The sequence below is a fragment of the Alexandromys fortis genome, unplaced genomic scaffold, assembly GCF_014885135.2.
Source record: "Alexandromys fortis isolate MF-2015 unplaced genomic scaffold, M_Fortis_MF-2015_v1.1 scaffold_26, whole genome shotgun sequence".
NCBI classification, from domain to species: Eukaryota; Metazoa; Chordata; class Mammalia; order Rodentia; family Cricetidae; genus Alexandromys; species Alexandromys fortis.
This window is the reverse complement of record NW_026067894.1, coordinates 15368553-15387243: the sequence shown is the minus strand read 5'-3', so window position 1 is coordinate 15387243 and position 18691 is coordinate 15368553.

Genomic DNA, 18691 nt, shown 5'->3' with positions numbered 1-18691 from the left:
TTATTTTTTTTATTTATTTTTTATTTTTATTTATTTATTTATTTATTTATTTATTTATTTATTTATTTATTTATTTGAGAAAGAATCTTACTTCATAGCCCTGGCTGGCCTGGAACTCACTGTGTAGACCAGGTTAGCCTTGAATTCACAGAGATACACCTGCCTCTGCCTCCCAAAGGCTGGGAATAAAAACTTGTGCTAATGCCTTTAATGATTTCTTTGCTGCAGCAAAATGGCTGGGTGCTTCTTCTTTTTTTCTTTTCTATGGGAAACAAAAGGGTTCTGAGCTCTGGGTTATTTCTGGGCCCTTGGTTTTCCCAGGAAGCTCAAGGTCTCTAGTCCTCCTGTGTTACATGTCTGGCCCACACTCCCCACACCACCTCACACTGCCCTCCTTGCTCAGGTCCACGTAGCTTTCTCTTCTGTCCTGTGTCCCTTCCAGGAACACCCAGTCTATGCTCAGCAAGAACTTCTGTTATTTTGTTTCCCGCATGTCACCTGTTGGAAAACGTCTGCTTCCTCAGTACCAAGGCCTCGCCCACGGGGCTCCTGGCGGCTTGCTTCACTTCTCCAAGCAGGCCTTGCCCTGTCCAACAACCTGGGCAGCACTGTGGCTGGTCTCCGAGACCCCATCTGTCATGAGGCTCCTGAGAACTTTCAACAGTGCAGGGCACTTGCAAGCCACAGGGAATGGCACCCAGACTTCTGCTTGTTCCTCACCCCCAGCAGAGTGAGGAGCCGGGAGTCTCAGGAGGAACTAAGGACATGGGCAGGGAGTGTTGGGGAAGGGTATTTCCTTCAGCGTTCCCTCAGTCCCTCCGCTCGGTACACCCTGTGCCACTAGCAGTAGGTTCCTTTCTCCTTTCTGCCCTACACTTATGATTGACTCCCTGTTTCCCTGGCCTCTGCCTCCTTGGCCCCGAGCCCTCTACCCTAGTCCCCTGGCTCCCTGCCCCAAGGCAGTGCTTGTTCAGGTTGCCGGCTCTGCACAGAAGGCTTCTCCATCCCTGTCCCTCTTGGCTCTCCTTCAAGTTCCTGTGAACCTAATTTACATATGTACTAAGACAGCAGGACCGCTGGGCATAGGTTCCTAGACCATCAGCTATCCAGCCGGGATGTCACGAGACTCTTGCATGTGAGCCCTGAGGCAGTGACAGACAGAGTTGGGTTTGCACTGAGGCAGCCTTTGTCCCCAGCATCCCTTGTGGCTTCCATGGACCACAGTGTTGTTACAGATTAAGAACTTGAAACCATTTTTCCCTCCAAAAGGCCATGAGATGGCTTAACAAGAAGACAGATTAAGTCCGCCAGCAGATTCGTGGTGCTCGAGAGAGAAAATGGCAATCCCAAGGGCTGCCTGTAGCTGCTGTGATGGATCCTGGAATTCAGCTTTGAGCTTCCTGGAAGGCAGGGTAAAAAGGAACCGCCAAGCTTTGAGATTCCTCTTACCAGAAAGGAGAAGCTAATCAGTTCCTTCCCAGTGACAGACACTTCCAGGAGCTCATTTGCATGGGAGGCATAATAAAACCCTCTAAACAACTAGACTGCCAGAGGAGCCAAGGAGCAGAAAAGATGGGAGGTTCTGGAAGGAGCCTGTGTCTTGCCTGTGGCTCAGAAAACCTGGACTAGCCAAATATCTCTGCTTAGCTGGATCTTGTCTTTCTCTTTTGAAAGGTCTTAGATCTGTGGCTCAAGGGGGACATCGAGGCCAGCTGTCCTTTGGGAAAGAGATTTATTAAAAGAGTTCACACCCCATGGTGGAGGTGCTGAGAACTCAAGTCATGTGACAGAGTGGGGGCAGAGTGCTTGTTGACTAGCACAGTGTTTACAGTTAGGCTGCATCTGCTTCCCAGGCAACAAGGGCAGGGGAGGAAAGGGGAGGAGAGGGGAGAGGGAGGAGAGATGGAGGGGAGGATGGCTTGCATTTCCAAGAAGTGTGTGACCTTGAGAATGAGGGGGAAAGCAAGGGCCCCATTTAGTTAATGCCCATCCCAGAAGGCCTCTGACTGCTGAGATTCTGATACCTGGTCGTTTTATGGAGAACCAGCCATGAGGAAGCTAAGAGATACAGGGTTTTTTGTTTGTTTGTTTGTTTGTTGTTTAAGTGCTTTGGTTTGGATTTTTTGAAACTGGGTCTCAAGGGAATATTCCTGCCTCTGTCTGCCTAGTGTTGGTATTTTAGGCCAACCATCCCAACCAAACTTCTGGTTCAGGGAGAGACCCTGTCTTGAGGCAATAAGGCAGAGATAGAAGATGACACCCAAGATCCTGCCCTGAACTCTGAAAACTCATCTGGGTTCTCATATCTATATACTCACATACATGTACAAGCGCATACGCGAGCACACACACCAATGGCATATGCTGAGAACAAAGGATTGGGAAGCTCTTCCCAGCCCCAATCCTCCCATTCCTGACCCCACACCTGAGAAAGCCTGCCATCGCCATCAGCAGCACCACCCTGGAATTGCTCAAGACAGCCTACAGGCTCTTTAAGACCCACAGCTCACCATGTGTGCTCTTGTGTTTTTCTCTCCTGCCTTCCTGAGAGTCGCCCAAGAGTGTTCTGCTTTGCCCTGCTCTGTTTATTTAATCTGGATTTATTAATTTGATTTGATTTGGCTTATTGCTTCAATGGCAGAGGAACCCAGCAACCGTGGATCCAATACTTATCACAAAGAAATAGGCTAACTGGCATATTTGACACAGTGGGCAAAGCCAGGAGAGGTCTGCGACTGCAGGAATGACCAGGGCTGTGGTTATAGCTCAATGGAATACTTGCCTAGCACGTAGGAGGCTCTGTGTTCAACCCCAGTACAAAAATAAATAAATAAATAAATAAATAAACAAACAAACAAACAAATAAATAAATAGAATAAAAGTTCCAGAAAGAGGCTAGAGAAAGGGAAGAGTGATTTGAAGATACGACCTGCTGAGAACTTTCCAGAACTAACAATAAGACACTGGGAGGACCCAAGCATCACCACGGTCAATAAAGGAAACACAGGGTCACAGTGGTGAGGTTGCATACCACTAAAGAAAGACACAGATCTTCGCAGCTGTGCAGCAGGGTGCCCACCTCCAGCCACAGACCTCCAGAAGAGCAGTGGCAGCAGCTTCAAAGCCAGAGAGAAGGCAACTCAACCCAGAACTGAGAACTTACCAAAACTGCCATGCAAGGCTGAGGGCAAAGTGGAAAAGGAAGCATAGGTGTGGTAGAAGGAGCTTTGGCCAAAGAAGCTAAGATGTGCCTAAGTCTGTCCAAACAGATACGGTCAGGGTGATAGTGGAGGCAGAAAGAACTAGAACACTGAGAAAAGCATATGAATGCCAATCTACAAGAGTCAGGACTCCTACGCAGATAGGACCAAATTTCCCAGGCAAACCATTGGAGCCAGCATGGTGGCTCTGCAGAAAAGCATCTGCCACATCAGCCTGACAACCTGAGTTCCACTCTCAATTCAGAGTGGAAAGAAAGCGCCAGCTCCCAAAGGTGGCCACCGAACCTCTGCATGTACGCTACGGTGTGCACATACATACAGACACGCATACTTCATACACACATGAGAACAACTAAAAGTCGTTTTTAAAAGCAATCATTAGAAATGCAGACTGAGGCATATGCATTCCAAACCAGCAAAGAGGGGAGGAGAGAACGGGACGAGAAAATTAACAAACCCAATAAATCCAGCTGGAGGAAGAGCAAGAGAGGAAGAATGCACAGGGGGAGGAAAATGAGATAATAAAAATAGGTCAGAGTACATCAATAATCGCAACCCACATAAAAATTCTAAATGTGCCCTTTAAAGGATGGGTTATTGGATAGGATTTTAAAATTCAGCTCTTCTCTGTGTACATCTAACACATAAAGAGACAGGTTGAAGGCAATCACAATGCCAAGCAGAAGTGTGCTGGGACTAGGCCTGGCTGCACTTGCCTGTAATCCCAGCACTCGGGAGGCAGAGGCTGTTGAGTTCAAGACCAGTCTGGTCTACTAGTGAGTTCCAGGACAACCAGGACTACATACAGTCCTGTCTCAAAAATTCTAAACAAACAAACAAGGCAATGGCGGGCTGGCTCCTGGGGCCGGCAGGTTTTCATGTTTACCTGGCCAGGATTTTCCCAGGCCGAGCAGCCAGCCTATGAGGTAGGGGTATCCAACCACGCGTCTCTCAAAGTTGATGGAAGCCTGTGGAAGGTCACTACAGACTAACCATCCCAGCAAGCAGGACACTCCCTCATCCTGCTCCACCCCTTACCAGCAATAGCAGTGGAATCCAGGACAGTTAGGTGAGAAAGGAGCAAGCTCTTCTTAGTCCTGCCCTGAAAAGGCTATCAGGCAAGCCTCATTCCACAGACTGAGCTCCCTCACGGCAGTGCTTTCAAAGGAGACCTCTCTCTGATGAAGATCAAATTCACGTACCAGTTGATGCTAAAGCTTTCCTTTAGCCATTCATAAGCCAAAGAAGAAATCAGGATGGAGATCTTTAAGGACTTAAAGTGTCAATGAGGGGTTAGCAAGATAGCACAGTGGGAAAGGCTTTTGTCATCACGTCCCAAACTTAATGCATCCCATCCCACCTGGTAGGAGAGAATGATTCCCCGAGCTCCCCTCTGACCTCTGTGCCTGTGTGCGGACATGCAAACACACACACACAAATAATGTCATTTATCTTTTCCCCTTTTCTTTTTTAACTATAAAAATTTTTAATGACAGTGAAAATAATTGCTCGTCAAGTAAACCCTGGTGGCACACACCTTTAATCCCAGCACTGACATAGATCTCTATGAGTTCACACCAGTAATCCCAGCACTCGGGAGGTGGAGGCACAGAGCCTGCAGGGTCGCTAGGTGGTAGCGGTACACACCTTTAGTGCCTGCACTCTGTGGCAGAAGCAGGTGGATCTCTGGGAGTTTGAGGCTGACCTGATCTGCAAAGCAAGTTCCAGGATGGCCGGGGCTACACAGAGAAACCCTATCTTGGTAAAAAAGAAGGAAAGAAAGAAGGAAGGAAGGAAGGAAGGAAGGAAGGAAGGGAGGGAGGGAGGGAGGGAGGGAGGAAGGAAGGAAAGAAAGAAAAACAGGAAAAAAAATTCAAGGTCATCCTGGGCTACGTGAGACCCAGTTTCAAACAACAACAAGACAAAATGGATCTTGTATGAATAGAGAGCATATTAGTGGCCAGACAGGGAGACACACATTTGTAATCCCAGCACTCAGGAGGCTGGAGAATTTGAGGCCTGCCTGGTTGGGGGACAGGGACAGAGAGAGGAGGACAAGCTCCAGGGCTCAGGCATGGTAGGGTGACTGTGGTTAACAATGATCTATTGCCTGTTTTAGAATAGCTGGAAGGGAGGACGTTGAATGGCTCCCAACACAAAGAAACAATAAGCTCTAAGGAGGTGGCTATGCTAATTAGCCTGACTTGATCATTAAACATTCTATACATGTATCAAAATATCACTCTGTACCCATAAATATGTAAAATTGTAGCCAATTAAAATTAAATTAAAAACAGAGAAAGCGCCAAAGTAGTACATTTAACAGAATACAGAGCCTTGAAAGTTCAGGAAAAAAATTAATAAGCTAAGCCCCCAACTTAAGGAGTTGCGCATTTCTTAAAAATAGAAAAAGCCCAAAGGAAATAATAAGCAGGCTGAGAGGAGGAAATCATTACATCAATGCAAAAAAAAAAAAACCCACAATATGAAAAATAAAATCAGCAAGGTCAAAAATTGGTCTCTTGCAAAAACTTTAATAAAAAAACAAACCGCTGGTAAAATTGATCAAAAAACAAACGAGAGACCCAAGGACTGTTATTAAAAATAGAGAAGAAGGCCGGGCGATGGTGGCGCACGCCTTTAATCCCAGCACTTGGGAGGCAGAGGCAGGCGGATCTCTGGGAGTTGGAGACCAGCCTGGTCTACAGAGCTAGTTCCAGGACAGGCTCCAAAGCCACAGAGAAACCCTGTCTCGAAAAACCAAAAAAAAAAAAAAAAAATAGAGAAGAAGCTTAGGATCCAGAAGCGATTAGAAAGATGGAAAACCAGAATGTGGCCAGCTCACACAGGCTCATCCAGGCCAGGCCCAGTCTCCCAGAATAGCGTAGCTCTGGCTCCAAGCAGGGCTGAGAAGACCCTAAAATGGGAATATCCAGACACCAGACACAAAGGCCAAAGTGAAGAATTATTTGAAGCCAATGACCACATCGGAGTACCCTAGAACTGTTGAGACATCAGATCTTCCCCCTCACCCCAACCTCCAATGCTGAGGATCGAATTCAAGGCCTCAAGACTGTTAGACAATATTATGCTCAACCCTGGTTGTCACTTTTTGAGTCTAAATTGCCCATGCTGGCCTTGAGCTCACAACCCTGCAGCCTCAACCTCCTGAGTAGTGAGGACTGTGGCCCAGCTTCACCAGGCCTTGCCAAAATGTCTTAATATTTTGAGTCTGCAAATGAACTCATTTCATTTATAGACTCAATGAGAAAGACTACATTATCCTTCTCTTATGTTTTTTTCTTTTACTTTATAACAAATTGACAATTTGTAATGGCAAGCGTTTATGGAGTGCAAAGTGATGTTATGTTTCAGGAACACAATCAAGCTAATTAGCATATTCATCACTTCAGATAGGACTGTTTGTGGTGCGAGCATTTGAAATTTGCTCTCTTAGCTATTTTGAAATGTGTGATACACTATTATTAAGGATCTTTTCAATAAATACAGAAGTATTTGATACGATTTAACACTTGTGATTTTTTTTTAAATCATGAATGGAAAATTAAGAGGAGAAACTTAACAATAAAAGATTGCATCTACTCAAAACCTCTAGAAAATCTGAGGTTTTTTTATTCCTTTTATTTTTAGTATATGTGTGCATGAGCATGTGCGTGCCTAGGGGTATACATGCTGGAGACCAGGGATCAATGTCGAGTCTTCTATAGCTTTCTACCTTACTTTTTGAAGCAAGTTCTCTCACTGAGCCTAGAGTCCACTGATTGGGTAGACTTGCTGGCCCGCAAGCTCCAGGGATCCACTCCTACACCCAGCCCTAGGGTGTGTCTTCCCATTGTATTTTGCATTGGTGCAAAGGATCCAAATTCAGGTCTTCATGCTTGTGAAGAGACACTTTACTGACTAAGTCATCTTCTTAGCCATATAATATTTTTTAAATTTCCAATTCCAGAGCCCCATAAAGGTGGGGAGGAGGGTTGCTATGTGTTTATGACCCCAGTGCTAGGAAGAGGAGCAGTTGATCCTGAGGCTCTAGCCAATCAGCCTAGCCTAACAGACAAACTCTAGCCAATGAGAGGCCTCAGAGCAACCACCAGCCATGAGGACTTGACATGAACGCGCACAGAAGCATCTGTGGGTCGCTGCAGGAAGGGGAAGAGTTCGGTAAATGAATAGGTAAGGATCCACAGATAGGAATATTAAATAGGGAACTTCCCAAAAACCCTAAAATACTTATTCCAGGTGGATCTGAAACTTAAATACTAGAGGCAAAACTTTTAAATTTATAGAGGAAAATATAGCTAGGTATGATGTCACATGCCTGTAATCTCAGCACTTGGAATCTGAGGCAGAAGACTAGCTTGGACAATATGGTGAAACCCTAACACAAAACAAGACAAAAGGATAAGAAAAAATATACAGACAGATGTGGTGATGCAAACTTGTAACCCCAGGGTTCATGAGGCTTAGCTGAAGGATTACTGTGAGTTTTAGGCTAACCAGGACTGCATAAAGAGACTTTGCCTCAAGCACAAACAAATACATAACATTACTATAAACATGTGTGTTTAAAATGTGAGAATATGTGTATGTGAAATGTCTTTATGACCTCAGAAAAAGAATTCTTCATTCTGGACTAATCTTCCTCCTATGGGGATATACCAGTTTTTTCCTATCATCCTACAAGCAACATAATTTAGAAATGTACTCTTTTTTTATATGATGTATTTATTTATTATGTATACAGTATTCTCAGTATTCTGTCTGCATGTATGCCTGCAGGCCAGAAGAGGGCACCAGATCTCATTACAGATGGTTGTGAGCCACCATGTGGTTGCTGGGAATTGAACTCAGGACCTTTGGAAGAGCAAGCAATGCTCTTAACCACTGAGCCATCTCTCCAGCCCCTAGAAATGTAATCTTAACAGTTGGCACTACTCACCCCTTTCTCATGTCCCCTTCCTCTCAACGTCCTACAGTATTGGCACAGCTATTAGAAAGTAGGGCTTTGTGGGTGTCTATGCTGAGTTAAGTATTCTGTCCTTAGCCGGGTGGTGGTGGCGCACGCCTTTAATCCCAGCACTCAGAAGGCAGAGGCAGGCGGATCTCTGTGAGTGCGAAGTCAGCCTGGTCTACAAGAGCTAGTTCCAGGACAGGAACCAAAAGCTACAGAGAAACCCTGTCTCGAAAATCAAAAAAAAAAAAAATTATTCTGTCCTTTAGGCAGGACACGCAGTGACCACACACCTTAGACCAAGTGTCCCCTAGGCAGCTACTCCTTGCATCAAACCCCCCGTCACGTCCTTGAAGGAACAGGAATAGGCTTGAATTCTCTGACCTTTGGTCAAGGTGGAATAGATCCACTTCTACTGGCTCCCACAGGAGGATCACAAGTTTGAGGCCAGCCTAGTATCTGTAGCTAAATCTTGTATCAGAAAAAGAATGTCAGTTGAGCATAGGGGCACACAACTCTGATTCCATCACATGGAAGGCTAAGAGAGGAAGATCTAGAGTTCAGAGTTCAAGACCAGGGCTGGAGAGATGATTCAGTGGTTAAGAACACTGGGTGCCGTTACAGAGGACCTGGGCTAAATTCCCAACACCCACATGGTGGTTTACCACCATCTGTAATTCCAATCCCAGGGATCCGATGTCCACTTCTGGCCTCTAAAAGCATGCATGTGGTGTGCAGACATACATGCAGGCAAAACACCCATGCTCATAAATTAAAATGGAACAGGAGAGTTCCAGACCCTCATAGAGTCAAAGCAACATCCTTGCCCAACCCTGTTTCCACCAAAAGAAAAGACATCTCAAAGGACAATAGCAAAAAAAAAAAAAAACGTATAAGACTAATAGACACACATCGGGCTGTACAGAGGAAGGAAATGAATAAGCTTTCTCAAGAAATTTAGTTATGCTGGGCAGTGGTGGCACATGCCTTTGTCCAGCCTGATTTACATACAGAGTGAGTTCCAGGACAACCAAGGCTACACAGAGAAACCCTGTCTTGAAAAATCCTCCAGGCTACAAATGGAACCGGAACTCCCACAGAACACAGTGACAGAGAACAGCAGGAAGAAGTGGGTCTGTTAGTGTCCGGTTACTTCTTTGTCTTTTTCTTCTTCTTCTTCTTTTTTTTTTTTTTTGGTTTTTCAAGACAGGGTTTCTCTGTGGTTTTGGAGCCTGTCCTGGAACTAGCTCTTGTAGACCAGGCTGGTCCCGAACTCACAGAGATCTGCCTGCCTCTGCCTCCCGAGTGCTGGGATTAAAGGTGTGCACCACCGCTGCCTGGTGCTCAGAATACATTCTTATAAAGGTTAAAGAAGAGGCCTCCTTTTAAATATTTTCTTATAAAATAGTTTTACTGCCACATAATTCACATATCATGCAATTTACCCATCTAAAGCATATTTTGGGTATTCACAGGGCTGTATTCTTAACTCCCCCAAAAGAGATGCCGGGGGACAGAGAGATGACTTGGGACAAAACACTTGCTGCACAAGCCTGACTACCTGAGACTGGTTCCTGGAACAGTGTGTGTGTGTGTGTGTGTGTGTGTGTGTGTGTGTGTGTGTGTGTCTTTGAACCCTAGACCTCTGTATACTGGGCAAGCACTCACAGAGCTGCACTATAGCACTAGCTCTATTCTGGTTTTTTTTTTCTTCTATTCACCAAACAGTGAGATCCAGGTTCTGTAAGAGACTCTGCCTCAAGGGAATACACTCAACACCCTGCTCTGGCCTCCTCATGTGTGTACATAAATGCACAAATACACACATAGCACACACACACACGCCCTCATATAAAAATAAAGGAAGGGCTGGAGAGATGACTCAGATGTTCTTGCAGAGAACCTGGGTCCAGTTTCCAGCACCCACATTAGGTAGTTGACAACCACCTGTAACTCCAGTTCTGGGGAATCCACATCAGATACAAGACTGAGGATCAGGAGGAACATCAACCATATTTCTGGTTTCTGTCATATCTAGAGTCTGAGAGAATATTTGTGAGGGTATCAGGGAGATGGTAGAGTGTCCTTTGAGATGGGAGATACTTTGAGGGCTTAGGAAAAGGCTGATGTATAGCACCTATGGGGATGGGTTATAAGAGCCTACAGTCTAGTTCACATTAGTCTCAAGCTCAGGAACTGATCGGTAGTTGGTGTGCAAAAATATTGGATGGAAGAGTGCATGGAGGATGAATGGAAGCATGAATGGATACAAGGATGGATGAGTGGGTGGGTGGACGGATGGATGGAAGGATGGATGAGGGATGAGTGGATGGATGGGTCAGTGGATGAGTGGTTTAGAGGATAGATGGATGAAGAGTGAAGAGATAAACGGATGGATGCATGCGATGGATAGATAAACAGATGACTAAGAAATGAATGGGAAAAAGAAAGAGGGAAGTCATGAATGTAGTGAGGACGTGAATGAATAAATTACATAAACAGGCATTCCTGAAAGCATGAGAAAATAGCACAGGAGGCCAGACAGCTGCTAGGGATCACAAGCCCAGCCTTGGCCCTGCAGTCTAAACTACTTCTAAGAATGCTAGAAACACAAGATAACAACAGTCACAACCCCTTCTGCCCTGTGCCTCACAGCCCAAAGGCTTGTCTGTGGGCTTGAGTCTAATCCTGTGCTTACTCGGTCCAGACGGAAGAGTCAGAGGACAAAGTCAAAGAACTGGCTACTCCTGGGAACAGAAGCCTTCCTCCCTCTCAGGATCCAGAGCAGACTGGGGAAGCAGGAAGTTTGCAGACAGACAATGATTCGGGCCTTCTCTTCTGTTGTCCCTTTGCTCTACTCTTTGGTCATTTGGCTTCTGGCTACTCGTCCTGGCAAGGTTTTAGGGGTAAAAAAAAAAAAAAGATAAAGAATATTCACTTTCTCACTTTTACCTGTGAAACTCAGAGTGGTGGAACCTAAGGCATCTATCTGGTGAGGAAGAATTGGCAGTCTCTAGGCAAATGGACCTAGAGCTTTCTCCCAACGAAGTTCATGATGAGCCAGAAGCAACCTGGCCTGGGGAGCACACCTTTGTCTGAGGAGAGTTTTCCTGTGAGCCAGACAAGCTGGTGAACAAGGATGTTCTTTCTCAGCCTCCGGTGTCCCCAGCAGTTGTCCTCAGGACAGCGCTTCTCCAGCCGTCCTGTAGCAACCAGGTCCTTAGATGCAGAGCTAAGGTCCCCATGGGCAGCAGACCACAGTCAGGAGATATAAGAGAGGAAAGAATAAGTTAGAATCCTACTCCTTTTTCCCAAGAGAGTCCTGGGCAGCTGGTCCAACCTCATCTCAGCCTGCGGTTCTGTAATTTCCTCACAGTCAGCCAGGCGGTGGCGCATGCCTTTAATCCCTTAGGAGGCAGAGGTGGGCAGATCTCTGTGACTGAGGCCAGCCTGGTCTACAGAGTGAGTTCAAGGACAGCCAGGACTGTTACACAGAGAAACCCTGTCTCGAAAAAATTAAAATTTTCCTGACTGGGGGATGGAGAGGTGGCTCAGAGGTTAAGAGCACTGGCTGCTCTTCCAGAGGTCCTGAATTCAATTCCCAGCAACCACATGGTGGCTTACAACCATCTGTACTGAGATCTGGCGCCCTCCTCTGGCGTGCGGGCATACATGGAGGCAGAATGTTGTATACATAATAAATAAATAAATCTTTAAAAAAATTTTTTTTGAAAAAAAAAATGTCCTGACTGTCATTTAGTGTCAAATGAGTCCAGTTCCACTCATTGCTTGCCCAGGAGTGCCCATCAAGAGCAAAGAGGGAATCCTGACTATCTGAGTGCCAGGGAAGCAGGATGACGTGGTGCTGAGTGCCACAAAGTGCACAAGACCACTCTACACTGGGTGGCATTGGCAGATCAGCCTTCTATGGGCACCTGCTCCATGCCAGGCTCCAGAAGCTCCTAGAGTCACAGGTCTATCCCTGCCTGCACAGGGCTCCTGAGAGCCCTGTAGAGCAACATCCAACCAAGCCTGGGGGACTTAGTGGCTCCCAGGAGAGCTGATGCTGAGTTTGGAGCCTGAGGGATTCTTCCATAGACATAGATATCAGAGGAATGGTGTTCTGGGCGGTGTGGGGGGGGCAGGAATATGGGAAGAACCTGAGGCTATGGAAAGACCACAATGATGGGAAGAGGAATAACTTAAGTGTTGGCCTCACAGAAAGAAGCAAGGTGACAGGAAGAACCAGGGAAAGGGCCCCAGGCAGGGTCCTGAAGGCCTCCAAGAACTTTTTCCTACTGGCAGTAACCCAGAGACCAGCAGGAAGCTATGACAACCATTCAGTTACCTGGTGAGCTCCAAAGGCCAACCTGATAAACTTCTGGAGGGAGTGGTTTTTGTCTACCTCAAATTGGAAGTATCCCTGGCTCCTGAAGGGCCTTGAGGCTACAGAAGAAGGAACAGAACCCACCAGAAGGCGTGCCAGGCCAGAAGTGCTCTGAGTGGCTTCAGGTGAGCCACCCGACAGACCAGGCAGTAGATTTCCAAAAGCAAAGAACTCAGTCTGGGGTGAGGCACTGGAGAGTCTGAGGGGCTTTCCATAAGTGGGAACCCAGGAAGTGGAACTGCAAGTGGTATTCAAGGTCATACAGAGTCAAGTTTGTATCTAGAGTGCAGGCCCTCAGCCCACCACCATTCCCAGGCCCTTCATAGTGCCTTTTCCCTGTTTGATGAAAACGCAGACACACACACACACACACACACACACACACACACACACACACACACACACACACTCACACTCTTCCACAGACTCATACTCTTACATACACTCTTATACTCATATTCACACACCCTCACACACATGCTCACACACGAATACACACACACACACACACACACACACACACACATCCTCATCCAGCCCCCACTGTTCTTTTTCTCCTCCTTTTGAATCCCGCCCATCCCTCAATTCCCAGCGAGAGTCCCATTGTACTCCAGGACTAGAGTCAAAAGTGGATAGGTCTGAAAGAGAGGGGAGAGTGTGGCTTAATGAAGGCTCCAGCCTCAATCTGTGTGACATCAGCAGCTCACTTCCTGCCTCTGGGCCTCAGTTTCCTAACTGATTTTCAGTTTCGGAAGCAAATAAAGAAAGATCCTTGAGCCTGGTGGTGGTGGCATACACCTTTAATCCCAGTGCTCTGGAGGCAGAGGCAGGCGGATCTCTGTGAGTTTGAGGCCAGCCTGACCTACAAGAGCTAGTTCCTCCGAAACCCTGTCTCGAAAAACCAAAAAAAAAAAAAAAAGAAAGAAAGAAAGAGAAAGAAAGAAAGAAAGAAAGAAAGAAAGAAAGAAAGAAAGAAAGGAAAGATCCTTGAACTTGGGAAGTTTGGCATCTTAAAACAACCTTAAGAGGGCCTCTGGGATGGCTCAGAGGCTAAGAACACTTGCTGCTATTACAGAGGATGGAACTCCATCCCCAGTACCCTTGCCAGACAGCTCTCAACTACCTGAACTCCAGTTCAATAGTCCTGAAGACTTCTGAGACATGCACACATAAGCTTTTTAAAGATGAAAATTAAATCTATGTAGATATCTACATTTTTGTCTGTGCATATATATTTAAGAGCAATCCTGAGTGTCAAATGCCTTCAGTATGCAAATGAGGGAAATTTATGATGCTATACCAAAGGACATTGTCTCTGAGCCTGGAAATAAGAAAGGTGAGCCAGCAAGTTTTGCATAGGATGATGATGTTTGCTGGAGGACTCCTAGGTGGTGGCAGTGATGGTGGTTTTCTAAGACTGTCTCCCTACACAGCCCAGGATGGCCTGCGATTCTTGATCCTCCTGCTGAAGCCTCTGGAGAACTGGAACGACAGATGCTTCCAACACACCCCCTTAGATGCTGGTTCTGACTTGACAACTCTGGCACTTTTTGTAAACATGCTGCCTGAGCCGGATAGTCTCCAGTAAACACCTATTTGCACAATCAAGGTCACACACGGGGGTGTGTTTGCACAATGACCTGTTTGCACAATCTCAGCCGACTGCTATATTCCACCCAGAGCAAGCCCTGACAGACTAGGAGCACGTCCTCCACTTCTGCACACAAGCTGCCTGGCTGGCCTACAGTGCCCAGCCAAGGCCCTCTAGATCCAGCAGTCCCCTGACCCAGTCAGCAGCACCCCAAGTCAGCTCTTGGCATTCAGGCTTTTGAGAATAGGGCATTGCTGGGAAGGGAGGGAGGGTTCCAGCCCGCAGAGGGCTCATCTGAGGGAGGAGGGACGGAACAAGAAGAGGAAGGCCCTCACAGCACATGCCCAGTGTAGGTGAAGGGGCAAGGCCTCGTTGCCTTGAGCACTTCAGCTTCCATAGTCAATATTCCTTACGCGTTCGCCTGGTGCCTCACTCTCTTCCAGGAGCCTCACTTTTTACTGGTTTATCTCAAGGATCTTGTGAGGCAGACGCCATGATCCCTATCTTTAAGCTGCCAAAACAGGCTGGGAATGTGGCTAGAGCAATAGCCTGGCACACACACAAAGTCCTGGGTTTGACCCCCAGACCTAAAAACTGGAGGTGGAGGCAGGAGGGTAAGAAGTTCAAAGTCACCACATCAGATAAGTAAGGTAAAAGTCAGCCTGGACTACACCTGAGACCCTGTCTCAAGAATAAAATCAGGGGGCTAGAGAGATGACTCGTGTTAAGAGTACTGATTGCTCTTCCAGAGGACCACGGTTCAAGTCCCAACACTCACATGGCAGCTCACAAAAGTCTGGACTCCAAGATCTAACACTTCCCTGCAGGCAAAACACCAATGTACATAAAACAAAAATAAATGATTAAAAAAAAAAAAAGAACAGGCTGGGCTGTGGAGGCACACACCTTTAATCCCAATACTCCAGAGGCAGAGGCCTGTGGGTGGATGGCTGTGAGTTCAAGGCCAGTCTGGTCTACAGAGAGAGGTTCCAGGAGAGGCTCCAAAGCTACAGAGAAACCCTGTCTTGAAAAACAAAAACAAAAACAAAAACAAAACAAACAAAAATCAAAACAACAACAAAAAGCAGGAGCTAGAGAGATGTCTCAGCAGTTAAGAGCACTGGCTGCTCTTCCTGAGGACCTAGGTTTGGTTCCCAGCACCTATAGAGCTGTTCAAAACTGTTTGTAACTTCAGTTCCAGGAGATCTAACATCCTTTTCTTTTTGTTTTTGTTTTTGTCTTTTCTTTTTTGTTTTTCTGAGACAGGAGCCTCTACTCACTCTGTAGACCAGGCTGGCCTCAAACTCACAGAGATCCACCTGCCTCTGCCTCCCAAGTGCTGGGATTAAAGGCGTGTGCCAACATAGCCCAACCCAACATCCTTTTCTGACCTCCAAGGGTACCAAGTATGCAAATGGTACACATACATACATGCAAACAAACATGAGTACACATAAAACAGATCATTCTTTAAAATGGAGGAGAGGGACAGGCACAACAGCTCGGCAGTTAAGACTGCTTGCTATTCTTGCAGAGGACCCAGATTCAATCGCAAGCACCCACATCGGACAGGTCACTATGACCCCAGTTCCCGTGATCTGATGCCCTTTTCCTGCCTCCCCCTGGTGCACATGGCACTCACTCAGGCACACACAGAGATAAATAAAACCTTAAAAACAAAACAAAATAATGACAAAACTGAGGCTCGGTGACCTTAAATAACTTGCTGAGGTCACACAGGAAGTGACAAAGGCAATCAGTGTTGCCCATGCTCTCAGCCTCTCTACTTTCTGATGCTTCTCACCCAGAGAACTGCTTCTGCAAATCCAGCTTTCGTTTCCTCTCGTATCATTTTCATTTCAGCGCCAACAGCCCCATTTCCTCAGAGGAGATCAGGAAAGTGGTTTTCTGAAGTATCAGACGGGCAGAGGAAAGGGAAAGCATTGTGACTGACTGCCCACTGAGCACTGGCTGCCCACTGAGCACTGACTGCCCACTGTGCACTGACTGCCCACTGTGCACTGGCTGCCCACTGAGCACTGACTGCCCACTGTGCACTGGCTACCTCACTGTGCACTGACTGCCCACTGTGCACTGGCTGCCCACTGAGCACTGACTGCCCACTGTGCACTGACTGCCCACTGTGCACTGGCTACCTCACTGAGCACTGGCTGCCCACTGTGCACTGACTGCCCACTGTGCACTGGCTGCCCACTGTGCACTGGCTGCCCACTGAGCACTGGCTGCCCACTGAGCACTGGCTACCTCACTGAGCACTGGCTGCCCACTGAGCACTGACTGCCCACTGAGCACTGACTGCCCACTGAGCACTGGCTACCTCACTGAGCACTGGCTACCTCACTGAGCACTGACTGCCCACTGTGCACTGGCTGCCCACTGAGCACTGGCTGCCCACTGAGCACTGACTGCCCACTGTGCACTGACTGCCCACTGTGCACTGGCTACCTCACTGAGCACTGGCTGCCCACTGAGCACTGACTACCTCACTGAGCACTGGCTGCCCACTGTGCACTGACTGCCCACTGTGCACTGACTATCCACTGTGCACTGACTGCCCACTGTGCACTGACTGCCCACTGTGCACTGACTGCCCACTGAGCACTGGCTGCCCACTGTGCACTGGCTACCTCACTGAGCACTGGCTGCCCACTGAGCACTGACTGCCCACTGTGCACTGGCTGCCCACTGTGCACTGGCTACCTCGCTAAGCACTGGTTGTAGGAGATTTTTCTTGTTTTATTTTGTTTGGTTGGCTTGTGTTGTTTGGGGTGTGGACATGAGTATTGGTGTTGACATTTTTTGTATTTGTGTATATTTGTGTACTTTTGAGATAAGGTCTGGATGTGTAGCTCAGGTTAGCCTGGAACTTGAGCACCAGGACTGAGATTACAGGCACACACTACCAAGCCAGGCTCCAACACTGTGTTTCTGAGAATTCCTTTAATCTTCCCTTGGCCGGAGCGACTACTCCGGTGGCGGGGGTGGAGGTGATGGGGGAAGCAGAGGCTGGAGGGTTAACTTTGTTCCCAGGATTCTGCAGCCCAACAGGAAAAAGGGCTGTGCTGAGCGGGGAGCAGAAGGTAAGGTGTAGTTTCTGCCCCCACAAACTTTGAAGGTTCATGAAGAAAGCAAGAGTCCACTACTGGGTGACAAGATGGACGAGGAGAAGGACCCCTGAGGCCACTCAGAGCCTAGATCAGAAAGGGGATTTACCTAGCAGAGAGATGGCAGGGGCTCACCTGTCTGGTGAGAACAAAAGCATGGAAGTGTCCCAGAGTCTGGGCAGGCTGGGAAACACAAACTATTCAGCCTGGCTGGAGCCGGAGACAAGTGGACATTTGTCCCATGTGACAGGAGGGGACGTGGGCTGTCTGCTAGAACCTCTACAGCAGTGGTTCTCAACCTGTGGGTCGAGACCCCCTTGGCCAACTTCTATCTCGCAAAAACATCACAATTCATAACAGTAGCAAAATTACAGTTATGAAGTAGCAACAAGAATGATTTTATGGCTGGGGTCCCATGGCATGAGGAACCGAATTAAGTGTCACAGCGTCGAGAATGTTGAGACCCACTGCTCTAGGGATTTCAGAGGTCAGGGTTCTGCAGTTAGGCGGAAGGAGTGTCGAACTGCAGAGTCAGAGCAGAGGGAGACAAGAGGGTAGTGTTCTGCTAAAGCCAGGCCTGGAAACACCTCCCATGCCCAGCCGAGGGTCTTCCAGGTGCTCAGCACATATCCTCCTCAGTCAGAAAGATCATTGTGTGTGGGCTGCCCTGGAAGGAGGGTGTAAAAGCCAGGAGGTCCTTGTGCTCACACAGAAACCCCAGGGAAACCAAGAATGTTAAACAGGCAGGGCTGTATAACCTGTTTTCTGCCCAGAAGGCTGGGAATGGAGGCAGTTTATAGCCTGGTGTTGTGCTATCTCTAAGACTGAGACCACACCAGATCCTCCCCCAGACCCTTAAGAGGTCACGTGTAGTCAGTCTATAGATCCCATCTTGATGGACCATGTCACGTGGCCTTTACAAAAATTTCGAAGTAGTCCTGCCTTAAGTTTTATTGTGCACACAGGATTGAATTAATTATCACCAGGAAACTTTTTATACTTAAATATGCCTAAGATAAGTGTGGACTCTTGAAATTTGAACCAACACCAGCTACTGAGTCTCAGTCACGGTGAACCCAACATCCTTCTTGCCTCATTTGGAGGGGCAACACTCTGCTGGCCATGGTGTTTGCAGAGACCCCACCCAGAGGGGGAAGGATAGTTCAGAGTCCCTGGGGAGAAGGAAACAGTGACCAGATTACATAGACAAATCAGCGGGAATAAGGACAGCTTTGATGAAGAACATTTAGTCTTTCAATAACTCGGTAAGCATGGGCTGCTAACTTACCTTGTGATGAGCAAGCTGTAGACACTGGAGCTAATTTGGTTTTTGGTTTTCATTTGTTTTATTTGTATGGGGTTTTTTAGAATTATTTTGTTTATGTGTATGAGTAT